The sequence below is a fragment of the Cervus canadensis genome, chromosome 3 (assembly GCF_019320065.1).
Source record: "Cervus canadensis isolate Bull #8, Minnesota chromosome 3, ASM1932006v1, whole genome shotgun sequence".
Taxonomy (NCBI): domain Eukaryota; kingdom Metazoa; phylum Chordata; class Mammalia; order Artiodactyla; family Cervidae; genus Cervus; species Cervus canadensis.
Window position 1 is genome coordinate 107,874,863 of NC_057388.1, and position 20,731 is coordinate 107,895,593.

The 20,731-nt window shown below is 47.2% G+C and overlaps 1 protein-coding gene, 1 long non-coding RNA gene and 1 other non-coding gene across 7 annotated transcripts in view; all 3 read left to right on the forward strand.

The window, feature by feature from the left end:
* The window catches only part of DPP6 (dipeptidyl peptidase like 6), a 1,059,086-nt gene that overhangs the window by 406,508 nt on the left and 631,847 nt on the right, over positions 1 to 20,731 (forward strand). The window lies entirely within an intron of this gene.
* Positions 5,513 to 20,663, forward strand: LOC122438798. Its single transcript, XR_006268649.1, has 3 exons — positions 5,513 to 5,524; positions 7,911 to 7,915; positions 20,303 to 20,663. It is a non-coding gene; the product is annotated as an uncharacterized LOC122438798 (long non-coding RNA).
* Positions 11,599 to 11,705, forward strand: LOC122438964. Its single transcript, XR_006268709.1, has one exon. It is a non-coding gene; the product is annotated as a U6 spliceosomal RNA (small nuclear RNA).

Sequence of the window (20,731 nt, forward strand, 5' to 3'; positions counted from 1 at the left end):
CACGTCCCAAGATCTGCAGATGAGTTGGCTGGCTGGGGACCTGAGAGAGCTGACGGGTAGCTCCAGTCTGAATCTGAAGGCCTGAGGACCAGGAACACTGATGATACAAGTTCTCGTCCAAAGATCAGAAAAGACTGATGTCCCAGCTAAAGGCAGTCAGCCAGGATGAGTTCCCACTTACTTAGGGAGCAGTCACCTTTTTTGGTCTATTCATCAACTGATTGAATGAGGCCCACCCACATCAGGAAGAGCAATCTGCTTTCCTCAAATGTAAGGATTCAAATGTTAGCCTCATCCAGAAGCACCCTCACAGACACACCCAGGACAATGTCGGACCAAGTCTCTACATGCCCCACAGCCCAGTCACCTTGATATAAAATTAGGCATCACAGTGCATAGGGCATCAGAAGGTTCCAAGCCCTCTCTTCTGCCCTCTGTTGTGTAACTTGACCTTCAGCCTCTAAGTTCAAGAGTGAGCCATCTTTCCTGACTTTCCCTGATAAAGCCCCTGGTGAGCACAACCTCACTGTCAGTCATCATCATGGTGCTCCCAGATCCTTGTCACAGCTACTCACCTGGGCCACTAACGTCCAGGGGAGTTTCACAGGGTTTACCCCATGTCAGGAGGCCTGGCTGGAGACACCAGCTGGGGTGCATCTGAAGTTGCTTGCTGTCTCCTAAGTCGCCACCTCCTCTCCTTCCCTCTACCATCCCCCCCCCCGCCCGACTCTGACTCCTTAGTGGTTTCAAATGTTCAGCCACATTTAGAGAAGGCTTGTTGACTATTTGTAACCTTTCCAGCATCCTTTATTAATTAGGCAGGACATTTTTTTTTGATGAACAATAGATATTGGACAAAGCTAATTGGCAGCTGAGTTAGAATTACCTGTTTTATTCATTTGCTTATCCCTTTATAAGTTATCTATGAAGACTTGGCATGTGAGCCTAGTGTTGTGTTAGTGATGGAAAGACGAACTGTAGGGCATCTCTGCCCTCAGCAGCAGTTTTTGAGGAACCGTCCTGATCATGAAGGGCCCCATCTGTAACACCAGGCACCCCTCAGACTGTTGGACTGTCTTCTCTACCTGGGCTTTCAAATAGGAATCGCCTTACAGGTCACATCCCAGGGTTCTGATTTAATCAGTTAGGGCTATGGTTTTATGAAAGGTCCCCCAGGGGTCTTCTTTGGTGGCTTACATGATAAAGAATCTGCCTGCCAGTGCAGGAGATATGAAGAGACACAACTTCAATCCCTGGGTTGGGAAGATCCCCTGGAGAAGGAAGTTGCAACCCATTCCAGTATTCTTGCCTGGAGACTCGCATGGACAGAGAAGCCTGGCGGGCTATCATCCATGGGGTCATAAAGAGTCAGACATGACTAAGTGACTGATACTTTTACTTTTCAACTGGTTCTGATGTGTGACCAGGAATGAGAACTAGCGGGGTGGAGCTTGGAAGACACCTGGGTCTTTAAAAATCTCTTGAGGCACTGAGAAAAAAAGTTTGGGAGGCTTTAATAATGCCAGTGCTAATGGTCAGGGTCCAAAACTATTGAGGTCATTCCAGAGCATTTTCATCTCAGAAAAATTTAAGACAAGTAAAACCTAGTGGTTTCTGTCTCCTGTAAGAACTCTTAAGAGAAACTCACCATCTCCTGAGTTAGGTTGCAAGTATCATTTTTCCTCCTGAGTTTTCTTCAGAAGAGTGGTGAGAGATTAAAAGAAAATCAAAACACTGCTATTATAACTTTAGTAGCTGGAAAATGCAAGGCTGCAAATTTTTATTGCTTGAAACATTAGTCCTACTTTGGCACAGACTGCGAAGCTCTGTGTTAATTGAACAAGTGCTGTTCAAGGCAGGAAACTTCGTGTCTCCTTTAGACAGTCCCGGTAGGACATTAGTGGGATCTTCTGAGAAATGGCTTCCTTTTCCGATTTTGTGAGCTTCCCTTCCCCAACAAAGAGTATCCCTCTGAGATTAGTGAGGGAACCCCTATCGATATGGCCCCACAGCTCTAGCTGGATCTTTCGATGTGTTCAGCTTTCATAATCAGCAGTAAAAAGAGAAACTTGAGTCATAGTTTCAGGTAGTAAGGAGAGGATTTCCATTTTAAAAATGGATTTTTCCAGGCACTCAAAGTCTGTGATGGTGTAGGTGTATGCCTACTGAACACATGTATTGCCATGAGGACCTCATCCATGTTTAGATTCTGAAACCCTTCAGATGCCTTTCGGGGGCACTCGTATAAAAAGGAAGGCATCAGCAGGTCACAGTGGGGAACTCTGAGGCTGGATCCATGCAACAATTACTCATTTCTGCCTCACTAGACTCTGTGTAAGATATACTGTAGATGAGTCTGTTGCTCATGGTGACTTTAGGAATAGGAATTAGTGAATCCATGTGTAATATGGTTCTATTGAAGGAAACAGATTTTAACGGCATAAGTGAGAGGGCAGCATGGTCTCAGCATGTGCGCGCACACAAACACACACACAGAACTGTGTGAGGTGTCGCTGTCTTAAGTGACTGTGTTGTGGTAATCATCTCATTTCATACACACACACACACACACACACACACATATATACATATATCAAATCGTGATGTTGGGAAAGATTGAAGGCAGGAGGAGAAGGGGACGACAGAGGGTGAGATGGTTGGATGGCATCACCAACCCAATGGACATGAGTTTGAGCAATCTCCAGGAGTTGGTGATGGACAGGGAGCCCTGGCGTGCTGCAGTCCATGGGGTTGCAAAGAGTCGGAGACGACTGAGCGACTGAACTGAACTGATATCAAATCGTCATATACACCTTAAACTTACACAGTGTTGTCAAATATATTTCAATAAAGTTAGGGAAAAAATTTTTATTAAAGCAATGACGTGGGGATGTAGAAGAAACAGCCGCATGTGAGCTTTATTGGAACTCTGATAATCACTGTGAACGCGTTCACCTATTTTGTGTGTGTGTGTGTGTTTTCTCCCAGCATTTTATTCTCCCTGCTATGGTCACTCATGGCTCCCCTCCTCCATCTCCTACCTACCCTACCCTTGACCTCCACACCCCAAACCAGTGCCCCCTCGTTCCCATCCCCGACACTCCTCATGCTGGTCCATCCAGGAAGCCCTCACCCTCTGAGTTCACCCCCATGGTTCCATCTTCAGATAGACTCTTGTGTTGCACCCCCCAGCCCCCTCTCTCTGTTCCCTGGAATCTTCCTCCATCCTAGACTCCCCCATCCCACAGAGGTGTTTTTGTTTTGTTTTTTAAACATTTCCCCCTTCTGTGCAGTAAGCTTCCTGATAACAGGTAACAGGTCTGATTTTACCTCTGGATTCCTGAACTTAGCTCAGAACCATTTATCAGGCTTTTGAACCATTCAAAAATATCAACTAATACAGACACACAAACCACAATTTCTTTCTTGATTGCTGTGGGCTCAGGGCAGGATTTTGACTTTTGACAGTAGAGTGTATAGATTGGTAATAAGGACATTAAAGTTCAATAAACCTGGCTTTAGGTTCTGATTTTATCATTTATTAGCTGACAAACTTGACTAATTTACTTAAAATGTTTTTCTTTCTCCTTAAAAATAGTATATATTCACAATATTTATTGAGAGCATCAAATACTGAAATGAGATAATGTTAGCTCATGCCTAGTATATAAAATTTGCACTTAGCATTTAGAATATATGTTTTGGCTGCTGTTTTGGCATTGAAGTTGTACAAATACAAGGAGATAGTGGAATATGGCAATAATTATCAGGATAAGATAGGGCCCAAATCCCATCCCTGAAGAAATACTTTTCTCTGCACACCATGGGCAGGACCGCTACCCAGGGCTGAGACCATTTTCAGTGGCTTGGGGTGGCCTGGCCATCAGACGTCCTTCCTTGACTTCCTGACCCCTGGTCAGAAGCTTGCCAGGGCACATGGCCTGGGCTCTGTATAGCTGTCACAAAAACATCACCTCCCCAGGGGGGTTTGCAACAACCACAGCAGAAGCAAGGTATAACTAGGACAGAGGCAGCTGGGTGAGTCATAAACGGTGACAAGCCCAGGTATATCTGTGCACTGTAAGTGCTGGTGCTCGGGGGACCGGGAGGAAAGAGCTGAGAAGACACGAGAAGGGCAGAGATAGACCCCCTGCCTTCTGAGCCATCAGGTTCATGCTGTGATAGCAGCACCTCCCCAGAGGCGGGAGGACCAGCCTCTGCTCAAGCTGCCTCCCCACACCTGTGCCCATGTGGCCCCTCCATGAGCAGTTCAGTTTCCCGTATCACAAGAAAATAGAGGTCATCAGAGCCACCGGAGTGTGCTCTTCAACAAGTCACACGCTACGGGAAGGGCCTGTTAAACAGAAGTGTGGCTGAATGGTCTCTCTGACTGTGGTTAGCGGCTGTAGAGGGGCTGTGAGTGTGTCCAAGGGAAGTGATTGATTATGGAGCCTGTATCCCCACAGTGAGCCCTGGAATGATGTCCGCTTCATCTAATGATCCTCTCTTCTCTCACAGTAGAGCTGTGGGCCCTCTTATGTGCAGTTCCCATCTGACGGCCCCACAGGGGATCTCCACCTGGATCTCCAGGAACAGCGTGGAGAGGCATGGCTGTCATCACCGTTCTGTAGTCCAATTCAGAGAGACTGCTTTCTATGGGCCAAACATGCATCACTTAAGTCATGTCCAACTCTGCACCCTATGAACTGTAGCCCGCCAGGCTCCTCTGTCTATGGGATTCTCCAGCAAGAATACTGGAGTGGGTTTCCATCACCTTCTGCAGGGGATCTTCCCAACACAGTGATGAAACCTGCGTCTCCTGCTTGGCAGGCAGGTTCTTTATCACTGGTGCCGCTGGGAAGCCCAAACATGCGTCACCCAGGAGCTAAACTGCTTCATGGGGGTGGGCAGCTCCTTGACAGGATGCCCCTGAGGGAGTCCTGGGAACTTGTATCCTGTTTCTCACTCGAGATCCTGGCTTCTCCATGCAGCCTGCAACAGCATGGGGGCTCTCACCCTGCCCAGGGTGTCATTGAGAGGACAGAGTCTCCAGTGACCTCCAGATGCTTTAAATGAAGGAGAGGTAATTGCATCATTAGCCTTCCCCTTCCCCGTGGGGATGAATGATAGACCCTGATGAGTCTCATTTGAAAGGGTGCTGCTTGCACATGCACCTGGATCCTTGCACGTGCAGGTTCTGATCTCACAGGACGAACGGAAATCACATAGCTCAGGACACCCTTGTGGCAGGTCACTGTCAAGGTTAAGTGGGGAGAAGTGTGTTTATTTTCTGGGGCCTGATTATATAGGAGAGCTTTGTCTGGAAGCAGCAATAGCCTAGGTCTGTGGTTTTACTTCTGTTACTAACTGGGTTAGTGACCTTGTACATGCATGTGTGTGTGTGTGTGTATGTGTGTGTCGGTGTGCATTTGATATTATATATTCATTCATTCACAGGTGACGCTAGTGGTAAAGAATCCACCTGCAATGCAGGAGACTTGAGAGACGCAGATTCGATCCCTGGGTCAGGAAGATACGCTGGAGAAGGAAATGGCAACCCACTCCAGCATTTTCACCTGTAAAATTCCATGGACAGAGGAGCCTGGCGGGCTACAGTCCATGGGGTCGCAAAGAGTCAGACACGACTAAAGCAACCGAGCACCTTCATTCCCTGGAATTCTTTAATGTGTAGACACACACATACACACATATGCATGGACTGAAGATATATAGTGAATATACATGCATGTTTATATAAACAATGTCTGGTCGCAAGCTGAGTTTGATTCACTGTCTCCTGTGCTGAACCCCACTTCCTCTGTCATAGGCGTTACATGATAACTCAGGTCAGGTGCCTGCTCTAATATGTTTTAATAAGCACGCCTTTGCAATGCCACCTTGAAACAGCACACCGTCCTTCATTAATCATCACTGATATTTTTCTCCTCCAAGTGTTTGCTTTCCGTTATGAAGAACAGCTTCAGTGCTCACTGGCTTTGCCCTTTTAATTAAGCTTTTTATTTTGAAGAAATTATAGATTTATGTGCATGTATACGAAATAACACAGCAGGACCTCGAGTGCCCTTCCAGCCCCCACACCCCTCACTGTGGTGCCCCGCCACGGGGACCAGAGGCAAACACCACACCAGACGCAGATCCTGGTGCAGACAGAACGCAAGGCATTCTGTCCCCACGAGGCCCTTCCGGGGCCCCTTTTACGGCCGGTTCTGTACCCTCCTGCCCTCACCCCTCCTTAACCCTGGCATCCACTCATCTGTTCTCTAGCTTGGTAACTTTTTCATTTCCAGTGAAAGTGAAAGTCTCTCAGTCGTGTCCGACTCTTTGCAAGTCCATGGAATTCTCCAGGCCAGAATCCTGAAGTGGGTAGCCGTTCCCTTCTCCAGCGGATCTTCCCGACCCAGGAATCGAAACAGGGTCTCCTGCCTTGCAGGTGGATTCTTTACCAACTGAGCTATGAGGGAAGCCCCAACTGTGACATAAATGGAACCACACAGTGTGTGGTAGTGACTTCCCTGGTGACTCAGACAGAAAAGAATCCGCCTGCAATGCAGGAGACCCAGGTTCAATCCCTGGGTCAGGAAGATCCCCTGAAGAAGGAAATGGCAACCCACTCCAGTATTCTTGCCTGGAGAATCCCATGGACAGAGAAGCCTGGTAGGCTGCAGTTCATGGGGTCACAAAGAGTCGGACACAACTGAGCGACTTCAATTTCACTACACAGTATGTAACCTTAAGGGGTGCCTTTTTCCACTCAGCATATTTCTGTGGAGAGGATTTATATCCATCCACTCCTGTGGCTTCATCTTGAACGAATCCCAAGTCTGAAATCCTAAGAGTTAGGATCCAAGGACCCCAGAGCCATAGGATATCTCCCCACTCACCCCTCCCACCCCCCTACCCACCCTTACCCCCACCCCAAGTGACAGAGGCTCAGAGAGGCCATCTGTCAAGGAGAGATTATTCACAGCTCAGTGCAAAGCTCTTGACTTTTGCCAAAACTGGGATTCTGAGAGGAAGCCCCGTTAACGGCTCCCCGACTGGGGGTTCTTGACCACCCACCTTCCTGGTCCCCAGCACGGCCATGGCCTCTGGTGCATCAAAAGATATGCATCTCCTCTAATGCTTCGTCAAATTTGACTTATCAATGCTTCTGATGGAAGGAAGGTCCCTAAAGAAGCCAGAAATGGGCGTGACCTTCCACAAGATCAGGGTGTCTTCCTTGCCTCTCCTCTGGCTAAAGTCTTCACCGCCCCCCCGCCTCCCGCTGCCCCCACAGTGGGTTGTTCCACCTCTTGCCCCGCTCTCTGCTTTCCTCTCCAGGAACATTCTATTCCTTGACCATTTCAGACCAGGACCCCCAAGGCCTCGCACTGGGGACCTCTCACCCCCTAACACTCCATGTTAACTGCAGCCCTGTAGGAAAAAGGGGACCTTTGCGTTTCCCAGGAGATCAGACTTAGCAGGAGGAGGGAAGACCTTCTTCTTGCCTAGCAACCACTCAGTCTATCACAGCTCATCCAATGAAAAGCCTCCACCCTCTGAGCTCCCAGTGTCCTCTGCTGAACTCAGCTGATAGCATCAGGAGATGTTCCCCCAGCTCCCGGTTCTCCTGTATGAAAGAAGGCTTCTCCTTTCTTCTCCAGACTTGCGTGTGATTCTCCAGAGCCTGCATATCCTGAATTGCAGTTTGGGAACTTTGCTTTTCCTGAATAAATCCATTTTGCTGGTTAGAAGGGGGGGGGGGCTCCCACCACCCCCATCTCTCTCTGCTCTGTTCTCTCAGCACCTGTGTGCTCTTTCTGATTGGAATCCTCAGCCCTCCCTGGCCCCCCGGCCTGTCTGCTACCCCGACAACCCTGCCCTGGTCTGGTAGCCAAAGCAGCACAGAGGCTGAGTCCTGCAAGAGAAAGGGAAGAGGGAGGAGCCGTGAACCCGTATCCTTGAGTGTCTTCCTGTCCCAGATACGCTGCTCATTTGGAGGTCTTAACAGCTCACAAAGTCATCTTTTTAAAACAAATTTATTTATTTACTGACTTTTTAGTTGAAGTATAGTTGATTTATAATGTTGTGCTAGTTTCAGGCATATAGCAAAGTGATTCAGTGATATACATATCACTTCTCCCTTTATAAGTCATTACAAAATAGAGTATAGTTCCCTGTGCTATACATAGGCCCTGGTTGGTTCTCTATTTTATATACATATGCGTGTGCTCAGTCGCCTCTGACTCTTTGCGATCCCATGGGCAATATTCTGAGTGTTCACACTCAGACGAGTCTCCTGCTCTGTGACCCCATGAACTGTAGCCCGCCAGGCTCCTCTGTTCATGGGATTCTCCAGGCAGGATTACTGGAGTGGGGTGGCATGCCCTCCTCCAGGGCATCCTCCCGACCCAGGGATCGAACCTGCGTCTCCTACGTCTCCTGCACCAGCAGGTGGATTCTTTACCTCTAGCTCCACCTGGGAAGCCCTATTTTATATATAGCAATGTGTATTTGTTAGGGTTAGATGAACTTATATACAAAACAGAAATAGACCCACAGACATAGAAAACATACTTGTTACCAAGGAGGAAAGGGAAAGGGTAAATTATATGTTTGGGATTAACATATAACAAAGTTACCTTTTAATATACATTAGAAACATTCTGAATGTGTTTGAACTCATGTGACTAAGTCCGTTGACCTCTTTCTTAGCCATGCTCCTCACACACCCCATGGACCCGCCAATCCATCCAAGCAATAATAGGGAACATTTATTTATAAGACTATTGGTCCAATTCATTCTTTTCTCCTCCATGTGTCAGAAACCATTGAAATGTCCTTGAATAACATGTGAGAAGGGTTTTATTTTAGAGTGACAGAAATCTTTTAGAAGTAGAGGAGGTCGTTGTACGACATGTGTACTGAATTCCACTGAATTGTTTACTTTAAAATGGTTGACTTTATGATACAAGAATTTCACTTGGGTCAATTATTCTTTTAAATGTAAATGATGTCCCTTCAGAGGTGATGTCCCCAGTTTTCCCTCGGTAGACACTCCTCATATCTACAGGGGAGTAGATAGAACATTCTTGAACATATTCAAGCAGAAAGTAAGGGGAGCCAAAGAGTGAGAAAGGAGAATGGGAATCAGAGATGCTCTTCTCAGTATCAGCTCCTTAAAATGGTGTAAGATTAAAGACTCGGAGTTGGGGCCTTTGTGTGTTTAGATTTGAAGCATTTTGTGGGGGAAATACCAAGATGAAAGCATGAAGTATGTTGCTGGCAAAGAAGCATTAACACACCCACAGGGCACACGTGTAAAAGTTGCCAGTGACGATCTGATCCTTTAAGATCCAGGGCTTACTGTTGATACAAGCAATTCCAGCTAATCATTCTAACTGTGAAAACCTAATCGTATGCATTTCCTGACCTTCTGAATTTGCAAGTGTAATGTCATTTGTTTCTGTGTAGTAGGAAGACATACAGTGTTTGGGAGGATGTACATTTTACTTTTAGATTTTTCTATATCGTATTTATCAATTTTCATGATTTTGAAAAAACAATGTATAACGTTAGCACCAAATATATACAAATGCAATTATGCCGAAGCTGCTGAATCCGACGGGTTCCCTGCTCCACTTTCTACTGCCTGTTCACAGTTGAATCCAGACACGTCAGGATCAGAAGGCCCCTCCCAAGAGCAGAAGCCCGAAACACCAGATCACAGTGATCTGTAATTTGCAGTTAATCAGGTATGACTGTGGAGTAAGATGATTTCCAACCACCGTCAATGAAAAATTAATCGATCAACCCAAGAAAGAAATGGAAAATTGTATTCAAGTCGGATGTGAGGTTATTACCCGTGGGAGAGTGTCTCAGAAAGCTCTGAGAACCTGTTCTGCCCATTAAATTCAAAGCAGTTATGTAAGTTTTTTGAGACAGAGGGCCGTGCATCAAATGATGTGTTACTGTCAGTTTACATAATCCAGATCCAAGCAGCATCATGTGACCCCTTATAAGATCAAGGAGAAATGTTATCTTTCAGGATTTGTTTTGCTGATGTTGGGAGAACTTTGCTGTTGATGGATGAGCAGGTATTCCTGCCAGTGGGGGATGTGTGGTCCATACATGACACAGATACACATGCATAGCAGAGGGAGAGGAGGCCAAAATTCAGTTCAGTTCAGTCCAGTTGCTCAGTCGTGTCCGACTCTTTGCAACCCCATGAACCGCAGCACGCCAGGCCTCCCTGTCCATCACCAACTCCCGGAGTCTACCCAAACTCATGTGCATCGAGTCGGTGATGCCAACCAACCACCTCATCCTCTGTCGTCCCCTTCTCCTCTTGCCTTCAATCCTTCCCAGCATCAGGGTCTTTTCAAATGAGTCAGTTCTTTGCATGAGGTGGCCAAAGTATTGGAGTTTCAGCTTCAGCATCAGTCCTTCCAGTGAATATTCAGGACTGATTTGCTTTAGGGTTGACTGGTTGGATCTCCTTGCTGTCCAAGGGACTCTCAAGCGTCTTCTGCAACACCACAGTTCAAAAGCATCAATTCTTTGGCCAAAGGGCAGAAGAGAATTTTTGTTTAAATTTTTATTGTCTTGCCTTGAAAATAGGAATTTTATTTCACACCGTGAAACAAGTTTGCTTTTAAACAGACCCAGAGCCAAGTATAGAGTAAGACTCAAAACTGCCTTTCAGTTCAGCCTCTTGGTTTATAAGTGAAGAAGCAGAACCCAGGGAATCTTCTTTTGACTAGGAATTTTGAAGGCAAAATGCTGTTTAAAAAGTATCATCAGTTTTGAAGAGCCTTTGTGTTCTGATTTTATATGTAATTGAATTCTCCTAGTTACAGATCACTCTGATCTTTTTTATCCAGAGGCATGGCACAAAAAGAGCTTCTCTGGTGGTTCAGTCAGTAAAAATCCGCCTGCAATGCAGGAGACCCGGGCTCGATCCCCGGCTCAGGAAGATCTCCTGGACAAGGAAATGGCAACCCACTCCAGTTTTCTTGTCTTGGAAATCCCATGGACAGAGGAGCCTGGTGGGCTGCAGTCTCTGGGGTTGCAAAGAATCGGACACAACTGAGCAAGTGACACTTTCATTCACTTTCATTACACAGAAAATAGGCATGGGTGAATAGTTTCTCATTTTAAAATGGAAAGAAAAATCATTCACCTCCAAAAGTGATTACTAACAGTATATCTGAGAGCTCCTTGGACAGCAAGGAGATCAAACCAGTAAAGGAAATCAAACCAGAATATTCATTGGAAGGACTGATGCAGAAACTGAATCTCTAATGCTTCAGCCACCTGATGTGAAGAGTTGACTCATTCATTGGAAAAGACCCCGATGCTGGGAGAGAATAAAGGCAAAAGGAGAAGGGGGTGACAGAGATGGTTAGATAACATCACCAACTCAATGAAGATGAGTTTGAGCAAACTCCGGGAGATAGTGAAGGACAAGGAAGCCTGGCGTGCTTCCTTCACGTAGCCCGTGAGGTTGAGAAGAGTCGGACCCTGCTGAGCGCCTGTGCAACAACAGTATATCTAATCACGCCTCTGTTTCCAGACGTGACTTAGAAAAGAAAAGAGGTACTCGCTTCGGCAGCACATATACTAAAATTGGAACAATACAGAGACGATTAGCATGGCCCCTGCGCAAGGATGACACGCAAATTCGTGAAGCATTCCATATTTTTACCAGTAATAAATATGATACGTTACGTTGGAAAAAAAGAAAAGAGGCCCCAGGTACGTGTGTGTTCAGAGTATCAAAACCAACTGTGTGAGGCTGCAGCTCCTCCTGGCATTTACAGGGATCCAGACTTGGAGGCTGAAAGCTTCTTCCGAGGTCAGAGTTGACTGGAGAAAGTGAAACATTCCCTGGACAAAAATAGAGCTGAACTCTGCCCCTTAGAATCACCGAGATCTCACTGCATGTTTGTGTCTCTCCTTAGTATTTGAAGAGCCCCAGAAAACCAAAGATGTCCCACGCCCCACAGTATTCAGGTCACCCCGGCTGCTTCATCCCATCTGGAATGTGTGAGGGGCTATTTGTCACTACTGTAGTCATACTCCACTCTGCCCAACATAATAAATATTAAGCAAGCGCTATGTACTTACATAATTTGCAGAATTGATCGGCTGACTTAAAAGCTTGATTCCCTAACAAAAGAAAATGGAGTGCTTTGTGCAAAGGTTAAATGCACAGTTTAATTGGCAATTGTGCATTAGAAACCTATTGTAAAGCGATTACAGTTGGAGGGGACGGTCCAGATAGCACAGTCATGGAAATAAGTTTTCATTTTTGGCCATTAAAAAATCAGCTCCTGGAACTGGAGTGAAAAAATGGGACAGCCTCAGTCTGGATAAGTGCCTCACCAGAATGTAATTTTCTCCCTCCTACACTTTACCTCCTAACTCAGAATTTAGAACCTGTTAAGTATGCAGATTTTAAAGATTCTTTCCTTGCCTAAATAATTTATGCAAATCTAGCAAATTGTTAAATTTCAGAGAAATACACACACACATACATGATCTTGGTTATGATGGGTATATACCATTTAAGTTGAAGGAAATGGAGATCTAGCAAAGCCTTATGGAACTAATTTGGACTGAGTAAGAGCATTTCATAACAGAGATTTCCCCCAAATATTAAGAGAATTCCTAGCAAGAAATTAAGACTGTCGCATCCCCTCAAATAGAAAGTAAATGATGAGTTTTCCCAGGTCGCTCAGTGGTGAAGAAGCCACCTGCATGCAGGAGACATAAAGAGATACGGGTTTGATCCCTGGCTCGGAAAGATCCCCTGGAGAAGGAAATGGCAACCCTTTATTCTTGCCTAGAAAATCCCTTGGGCAGAGGAGCTTGGAGGGCTGCAGTTCATAGGGTTGCGAAGAGTCAGACACGTGTTCCAGTGAGGGATGAATCGTGAGCTTCGAGCAATGGGAAGCAGTCCTTGAAAAATCTGGTTCCCAAAAACAACTGTCAGCTTTGGGAGGCTTGTTCGATTTCAGGCAGAGGTTGCCTCAACAGTGAACTCCAGCCAGTGTACTACCTCCGGAATGTCCATCCTCTTTATTCCTCCTCCAGGGGATCAGCCCAACCGAGGGATTGAACCTGCATCTCCTGCATTGGCAGGTGGAATCTTTATTAACTGCGCCACCTGGGAAGGGAGCATCTCTCCACTAGGTGCCTACCTTTACCAAAGGCTGCCTGGGGTTCCACCAAGGAATTCAACCTCAGTGGGCATGACTATTATTTTCAAGATTTTTTTTTTAATGTGGACCATTTTTAAAGTCTTTATTGAATTTGTTACAATACTGCTTTCGTTTTATGTTTTGTTTTTTTAGCTGTGAGGCGTACAGGATCTTAGCTCCCCAACCAGGGATGGAACCCAGGGCCCCTGCAATGGAAGCTGAAGTCTTAACCACTGGACCGGCAGGGAAGTCCCAGTGGGTCTGACTTTCTGTGGCTTTCTTTTTTGTCTCTGATCACCATCTGCCAGTTTACAAAATGAGTAGTGATGCTTCTGGTGTGAAATTCAACTCCCCTAGTCATTCCCAGATACTGGGAGTGCTTTGAAACCAGAAAGCCCTTCTTCATGTCTAGTTGAAAAGGATCCAGTGATACAAACTGGACTTAGTTTTCTATCCTCATTGATAGAAAGTATGGGGCTTCCCAGGTGGCACTAGTGGTGAAGAACCCATCTGCCAGGGCAGGAGACATAAGAGACTTAGGTTTGATCTCTGGGTTGGGAAGATTCCCTGGAGGAGGGCATGGCCACCGGCTCTAGTATTCTTGCCTGGAGAATCCCATGGACAGAGGAGCCTGGCGGGCTACAGTCCTTAGGGTTGCAAAGAGTCGGAAACAGCTGAAGCGACTGAGCACGCAGGCACGCAGGTAGAGAGTATAGAGAAGCGCAGTAGAAGCCGCCGTGAATTAAGACCCTAGCTTCTCACTGTAAGTAAGAAAGGGATCTTTGCCTCTAGCTCGCTGTGAAAGCCAGCTCGGGACTCCACCAGAAGCATCCGGTACTGTTGAGATGCTAATGGTTTTTCTTGGTTCCAGGGTGGAAACATTAAGATTGTACTTATTTTTTTCTTGTCAAAGGGTGGAGCTGGCCAGTAGATGGTATTGACCTTTGGCTATTGATTGCAGGTATTATAGTATGTGCATTTAGACTCAGCATACACATCTCTAATGCAATGGAACTTTTCAAGGAGCTATAGAATTCTGCCTGGAAAATATCCATAGCTTCAGATTTTACTCTCTTTGATTGGGTTGAGAAAACCTCACGGCAAGAAACTTGTTCCCAATTTTTGAACCAAATGGTGGTGAAGAGTAATTGAATAGATCAATAGTGACCTTTCATTCTCTTTTTCTATAACCCTCCAGTCCCCAGGGTCTGGAAGAAAGGTCATCGTAACAGGGACATAGATTCGAGAAGGTTCAAGTCTATCTTTTAACAAATTAACAAATGCCTCATTGGCCCAGCCTGGCTGCTCAAGACCCTGCCCTCCCTCAAGCCTTCCATGTCCGCATGGACATCCTGTCATCCAGGATGGGGCCCGAGGGTAACTGCAGTGGGCATCATATCTTGGGGTGCTGCAGGGGTCTTCCCTGAGAAAATCCTCCTCTGTCCGTGGCCTGCCAGGGTGCCTGAACACCTGTCACCTATCGCTGCTTGTGAAGAGCTTGAGCCCTGGACGAGGCTGCAGAGCTCAGTTCTCATGTTCGTGTTCTTTTCCATGATGGTTTATCACAAGACACTGAATATAGTCCCCTGTGCTGTACAGTGGAACCTCATTGTCTATCCACCCTACACAGAATAGCTTGCTTCTGCTAGCCCCAGACTCCCACTACACCCCTTCCCTGGCTTCCCTCCCCCATGGCAACCACAGTTCTGTTGTCTAGGCCTGTGAGTTGGTTTCTGTTTCATAAATAAGTTCATTTGTGTTATATTTTAGATTCCACGTATACGTGATGTCATATGATATTTGTCCTTCTGACTTACTTCACTGAGTATGACAGTCTCTAGGTCCATCCAAGTTGCTTGCACTTGACGTTATTTCATTCTTTTTTACGGCTGAGTAGCATTCCATTGTATCTATGTGCCACATCTTCTTTATTCATCTGTGTTGGGCGTTTAGGTTGCTCCCATGTCTTGGCTCTGGTACATAGTGCTGCAGTAAACATAGGAGCACATGTATCTTTTAGAATTATAGTTTTCTTCAGATATGTGCCCAGGAGTGGGATTGCTGGAGCATATGGTAGCTCTGATTTTAGTTTATAAAGGAGCTTCCATACTGTTCTCCATCGTTGCTACACCAACTTACACTCCCATGGCACTGTCAGACAGCGTTCTATTTTCTCCACATCCTCTCCAGCACTGATTGTAGACTTTTAATCATGGCCATTCTGACCGGTGTGAGGTGGGCACTACTGTAGTTTCAGTTTGCATTTATCTAATAATTAGCAATGTTGAGTATCTTTTCATGTGCGTGCTGACCATCTCTATGTCTTAGTTGGAGTAATGTCTGTTTAGGTCTTCTGCCCATTTTTTGATTGTTTGATTTTGTTGTTGTTTTGTTTTGTTGTTTGATTTTGTTGTTGCCGGAGTTGTATGAGCTGTTTGTATATTTTGGGAATTACTGAGACTTTACTTCTTAATTACCCAATGACTTAGAGGAAAGTATAAAATAGTGATGATAGTAGTGCCTACCTCATGATGGCATTGAGCAGATGGTGTGAGTTAGCACCTGTAAAGACCTTGATATAATGCCTGGCCTGGTAGAAGCATGCAGTGAAATTAGCTATTTTTTTTACCATATGACCTCAGGGCCCTAACAACTGGAAGGTGAAAGGTGCTCAGTTGTGTTTGACCCTTTGCAACTCCATGGGCTTTATAGTCCATGGAATTCTCCAGGCCAGAATACTGCAGTGGGTAGCTTTTCCCTGCTCCAGGGGATCTTCCCAACCTAGGGACCAAACTCAGGCCTCCCGCATTGCAGGTGGATTCTTACCAGCTGAGCCACAAGGGAAGCCCAATCTAACAACTGGAAAACACAGCCAAAAACAGCTCCCAGGGACTTGTGCCTCTAAGTTTCTGGACTTTGGCTTTGGGGAAGGACATCTGTGGAGGGGATGGGGTGAGGGGGACCTGAAGGCTAGCAGAGGACGGGCTGGGTGGAATCACAGAATTCCTGGAGGTGTCTCCAGCGATGATCGCTGCACACCGTTGCTTCTCTGCCCCAGAGCCCAGCCTGTGTCTCCAAGTCCATGCCCGTCCTTTTCCTCTTCTGTCTCTGACGTCAGTGTTCAGTGAGGAATTTCTGCAGGAAGTGATGGAGCCACGAGCAAGGGCGACACAGAGGAGTCTGACAGCCCAGCTTCCCCCGCCCCGAGCCCCTGGAAACGTGCCAGCAAGATACGCCCAAGCGGGGCTGGCAGGGACCCCAGAGCCCTGCCCTCTGGCCCCGGGTTTCCCGACGTTCAGTGCCACCTGCCTGGGGCTGCCCTCCTTTCCCACTTAGGAGACCCCTGTGTCTCTCCCTCAGGGCTATGCCCGGCTCGCAGGCAGAGAGGAATAAGTCACCGCCACCAGCCTGCGAACGCAGGGACCATTGCCAAAACTCAAGGGAGGAGGCTGCCTGCCTCTGACCGCCCCACCCACCAGGGGCGACCACTCTGTCTCCATCAGCCATGTTCCGTGCGGCACTGTCCGAAGTTAGGAATGAAACTCCCTCTGGTGCATATCCAGCTCCCCTGGCAGCTCAGACAGTAAAGAATCTGCCTGATAATGCAGGAGACGCGGGTGTGATCCCTGGGTCGGGAAGATCCCCTGGGTGAGGGCATGGCCACCCACTCCAGTATTCTTGCCTTGGAAGTCCCATGGACAGGGGAGCCTGGGGGGCTGCAGTCCACGGGGTCACAAGGAGTCAGACACGACTGAGCAACTCACACTACACTCCCACTACTACACTAGTGGCTCAATCCACGTCCTCCTCTCCAGTCCAGTGAATACGTCGAGTCATCAGCGTGGCTTCCAGGGCCCCTCCAGACCCTCTGATGAAACCAAGGCCATGGGTCCTCGAATACACCTGTCGATGTGACCACCAGCCCAGGTGCAGGCCCTCTGCAAAACCCAAGAGGCAGACTGAAAGCCTCAGCTTTCCAAGGAATTCTCTGCATTTTCAGGCAGAAGCAGCTCTCTTCCTGGAGGATGGCCTTTGAGGGTCACTGACTTCTTCCTTTTGCTGAAACTAAATTGTGCCTCTAAGGGGCAGCTGGTAATCAGTTGAAGCCCCTGAGGACAGGTGACTGCAAACACTCTAAGCTTTGCAGGCACCGCCGCTAATGAGGAACAAAGTCACTGCTTATTTGAAATGGTGTCATGGCCCTGGAAGCTGTCGGCACCCTTGACACATTTCAAGTTAAGTGTTTAGGTTCTAAAGGACAGGGATTTCAAGACCAAAGTCTTTCTGAAAATTCCAGCAACCCAATTTATCCACCAAAGCCTTGAGCCAGCAGCTCTTTTACATTGGAGTGTTTGAAATGGAGATTTAAGAAGTGTGCTTTTGCTGAAGGGCCTCCAGAAAAAGACTTTCTGTGCTTGAGGATCCTTGCAAACCTTTCTGTAGAGTATTAACCAGCCCTAGTCCATGCCTGGCACATCGCAGGTACTCACTAGACATGTGGGTGGGAAAAAAATTTGCATCCTGGAATAGATAAGTGACCCCTTTGATGGGGAGAGGAGAGACTGCAGGCCTTTGAGTCAGATGTCACACCCCGGTTCAGATGCCATGTCCACTTCTGACTTGGTTAACGAATTACTTAAATCCAGAGGTTCTGTTTCCTTTATTAGCTCAGGACAAAGTGAGTGTCTTGTAGTGTTCTTATGGGGCTTCCCTGGTGACTCAGTGGTAAAGAATCAGCCTTCCAATGCAGGAAACTCAGGTTTGATCCCTGGGTCTGGAAGATCCCCTGGAGGAGGAAATGGCAACCTACTCTAGTATTCTTGCCTGGAGAATCCCCTGGACAGAGGAGCCTGGGGACCTACAGTCCATGGGGTCACAAAAAAGTTGGAGATGAGTTAGAGACTAAACATCAACAACAACAAGTGTTGTGATGAGGCTCAGATGAGCTCTTTGCTGGTCTATGGAGCAGTTTAGTAAGCATTAGCCTTGCCAGCACTTTTACATTTGAAGTGGGGGCAAGGAGACTCGGGTAGTTGTAAGGAGACTTGTAGAAATGAGACAGTTTGGTGTGTGGATACTCCTACAATAGTATAGCTGAGTGATAACCCATTGTGCATGTATGTACCACATCTTTTCCCATTCGTCTGTCGGTGGACCCTTAGATTGTTGATGTTGCTGCTATGTGTTGGCTATTATACATAGTACTGCTATGAACATTGGAGTGCATGTATCTATTTAAATTAGCAACATAGTTTGAACTAAAGATTATCATACTAAGTGAAATAAGTCAGACAGAGGAGTGACAAATATGTGATATCACTTTTATGTGGAATCTTTTTAAAAAGATGCAAATGAACTTACTTACAAAACAGAAATAGACCCACAGACATAGAAAACAAACATATAGTTCCCAAAGGTGGAGGGAGAAATTAGGAAGATGGGATTTACAGATTGGGGCTTCCCAGGTGGTTCAGTGGGAGAGAATCCACCAGCCAATGCAGGAGATGCAGGAGACTCTGGTTCAATCCCTGGGTCGGGAAGATCTCCCAGAGAAGGAAATGGCAACCCACTCCAGTATTCTTGCTTGGAAAACCCCATGGACAGAGGAGCCTGGCAGGGTACAGCCAATGGAGTCACAAAGAGTCCGACATGACTGAGGACTGAGCATGCACCCACATAAAATAGAAAACCAACAAGGACCTGCTATGTAGCACAGAGTACTGTACTCAAGTTTTATTGTAACTTATACAAAATCACTGCAGATGGTGACTGCAGCCATGAGGTTAAAAGATGCTTATTCCTTGGAAGGAAAGTTATGACAAACCTACAGAGCATATTAAAAAGCAGAGACATTACTTTGACAACAAAGGTCCATCTAGTCAAGGCTATGGTTTTTCCAGTGGTCATGTATGGATGTGAGAGTTGGACTATAAAGAAAGCTGAGCACCGAAGAATTGATGCTTTTGAATGGTGGTATTGGAGAAGACTCTTGAGAGAACCCTTGGACAGCAAGGAAATCCAACCAGTCCATCCTAAAGGAAATCAGTCCTGGGTGTTCATTGGAAGAACTGATGTTGAAGCTGAAACTCCAATACTTTGGCCACCTGATGCAAAGAACTGACTCATTTGAAAAGACCCTGATGCTGGGAAAGATTGAGGGCAGGAGAAGAAGGGGACGACAGAGGATGAGATGGTTGGATGGCATCACCGACCCACTGGACATGAGTCTGAGTAAACTCCAGGAGTTGGTGATGGACAGGGAGGCCTGGCGTGCTGCGATTCATGGGGTCACAAAGAGTCGGACACGACTGAGTGACTGAACTGTGAACTGATAAGGAAAAAGAATCTGAGTCATTGTGCTCTACAATGGAAACTAACAGAACATTGTAAATCAGCTGCACTTCAATTAAAAAGAAAAGGAATAGAAAAGAATAGTCGTAACCAGGGCTCCTTTCTGGGAAGCCAGCTGAGGTCTGCTCTTCCCTGTCAAGGTCCTATCTCCCCCATCGGTTTGTCTTGGCAGGAGGGGAGCAGCCCCACTGCTTTTGCCAAGAGCCCCGGGGACCAGCGTCTGAGCATCAACTGAGAGCCTTTTAGAAGTGCCGTGTCCACCTCCAACCCCAGGCAGGCTGACTCCAGATCTACATGTAACAAGATCCCAGCGGATTCATTCGCACGTTGAAAGGAGATGCTGGCTGGCACGCTTCAGCCCCGTCTGGTGTCCTGGGTTCCTTGACTGATGACCACTGAGCCATGTGATGAGGGCGGGCGGTTCTGGAGAGTTTTCTGAACATGAGACTGAACTGTTCAAACTGCCAATAAAACAACCGGGCAGATCCATGTTGCACTAATCACACCTGCTGCTTTTAATATAACGGGCAACAACGGAACGGTCCTGGGCCCCGTAGACAGATGCACTTGCCCAGTCCTCCTTCTTGCCTCTGCCTGCTGGAAACGCTCACAGTGCCGAGTGCCTATCGGGACATGTCCACCTGGCAGCCAGTTCATCTCTGAGCCTCCGGACAGCTCCCCAGGCGGCACAGTGGTAAAGAACCTGCCTGCCAATGCAGGAGACTCAGGTCCATTCTCTGGGTCAGGAAGATCCCCTGGAGGAGGACATGGCAACCCACCCCAGTATTCTTGCCTGGAGAATCCCACGGACAGAGGAGCCTGGCGGGCTACAGTCCTTGGGGTCGCAAACAGTCAGACACCGCTGAGGGACTTAGCACATGTGGACGGGAGAACACACGTAACTTGGCGCCAGAAGGCTCACGGGAGCCAAGGGGCACCCGGAGACATCGGGAGGAGGGGGCAGCAAACTACACAGGCTCTGGGGCCTGAGGGGACAGGTGAGCCTCTAGGATCCATCCTCCACGTGGGCCGCTGGATTCCCTCTGCCCACAGCTCTTGACTACCACCCGTCTCGCTGGGTAGTTCCACAAAGTCTCTTCCTGGAAAAGTAATGGGCTCCCCAGGTGGCACAGTGGTGAAGGATCCGCCTGCCAATGCAGGAGACCCGGGATCGA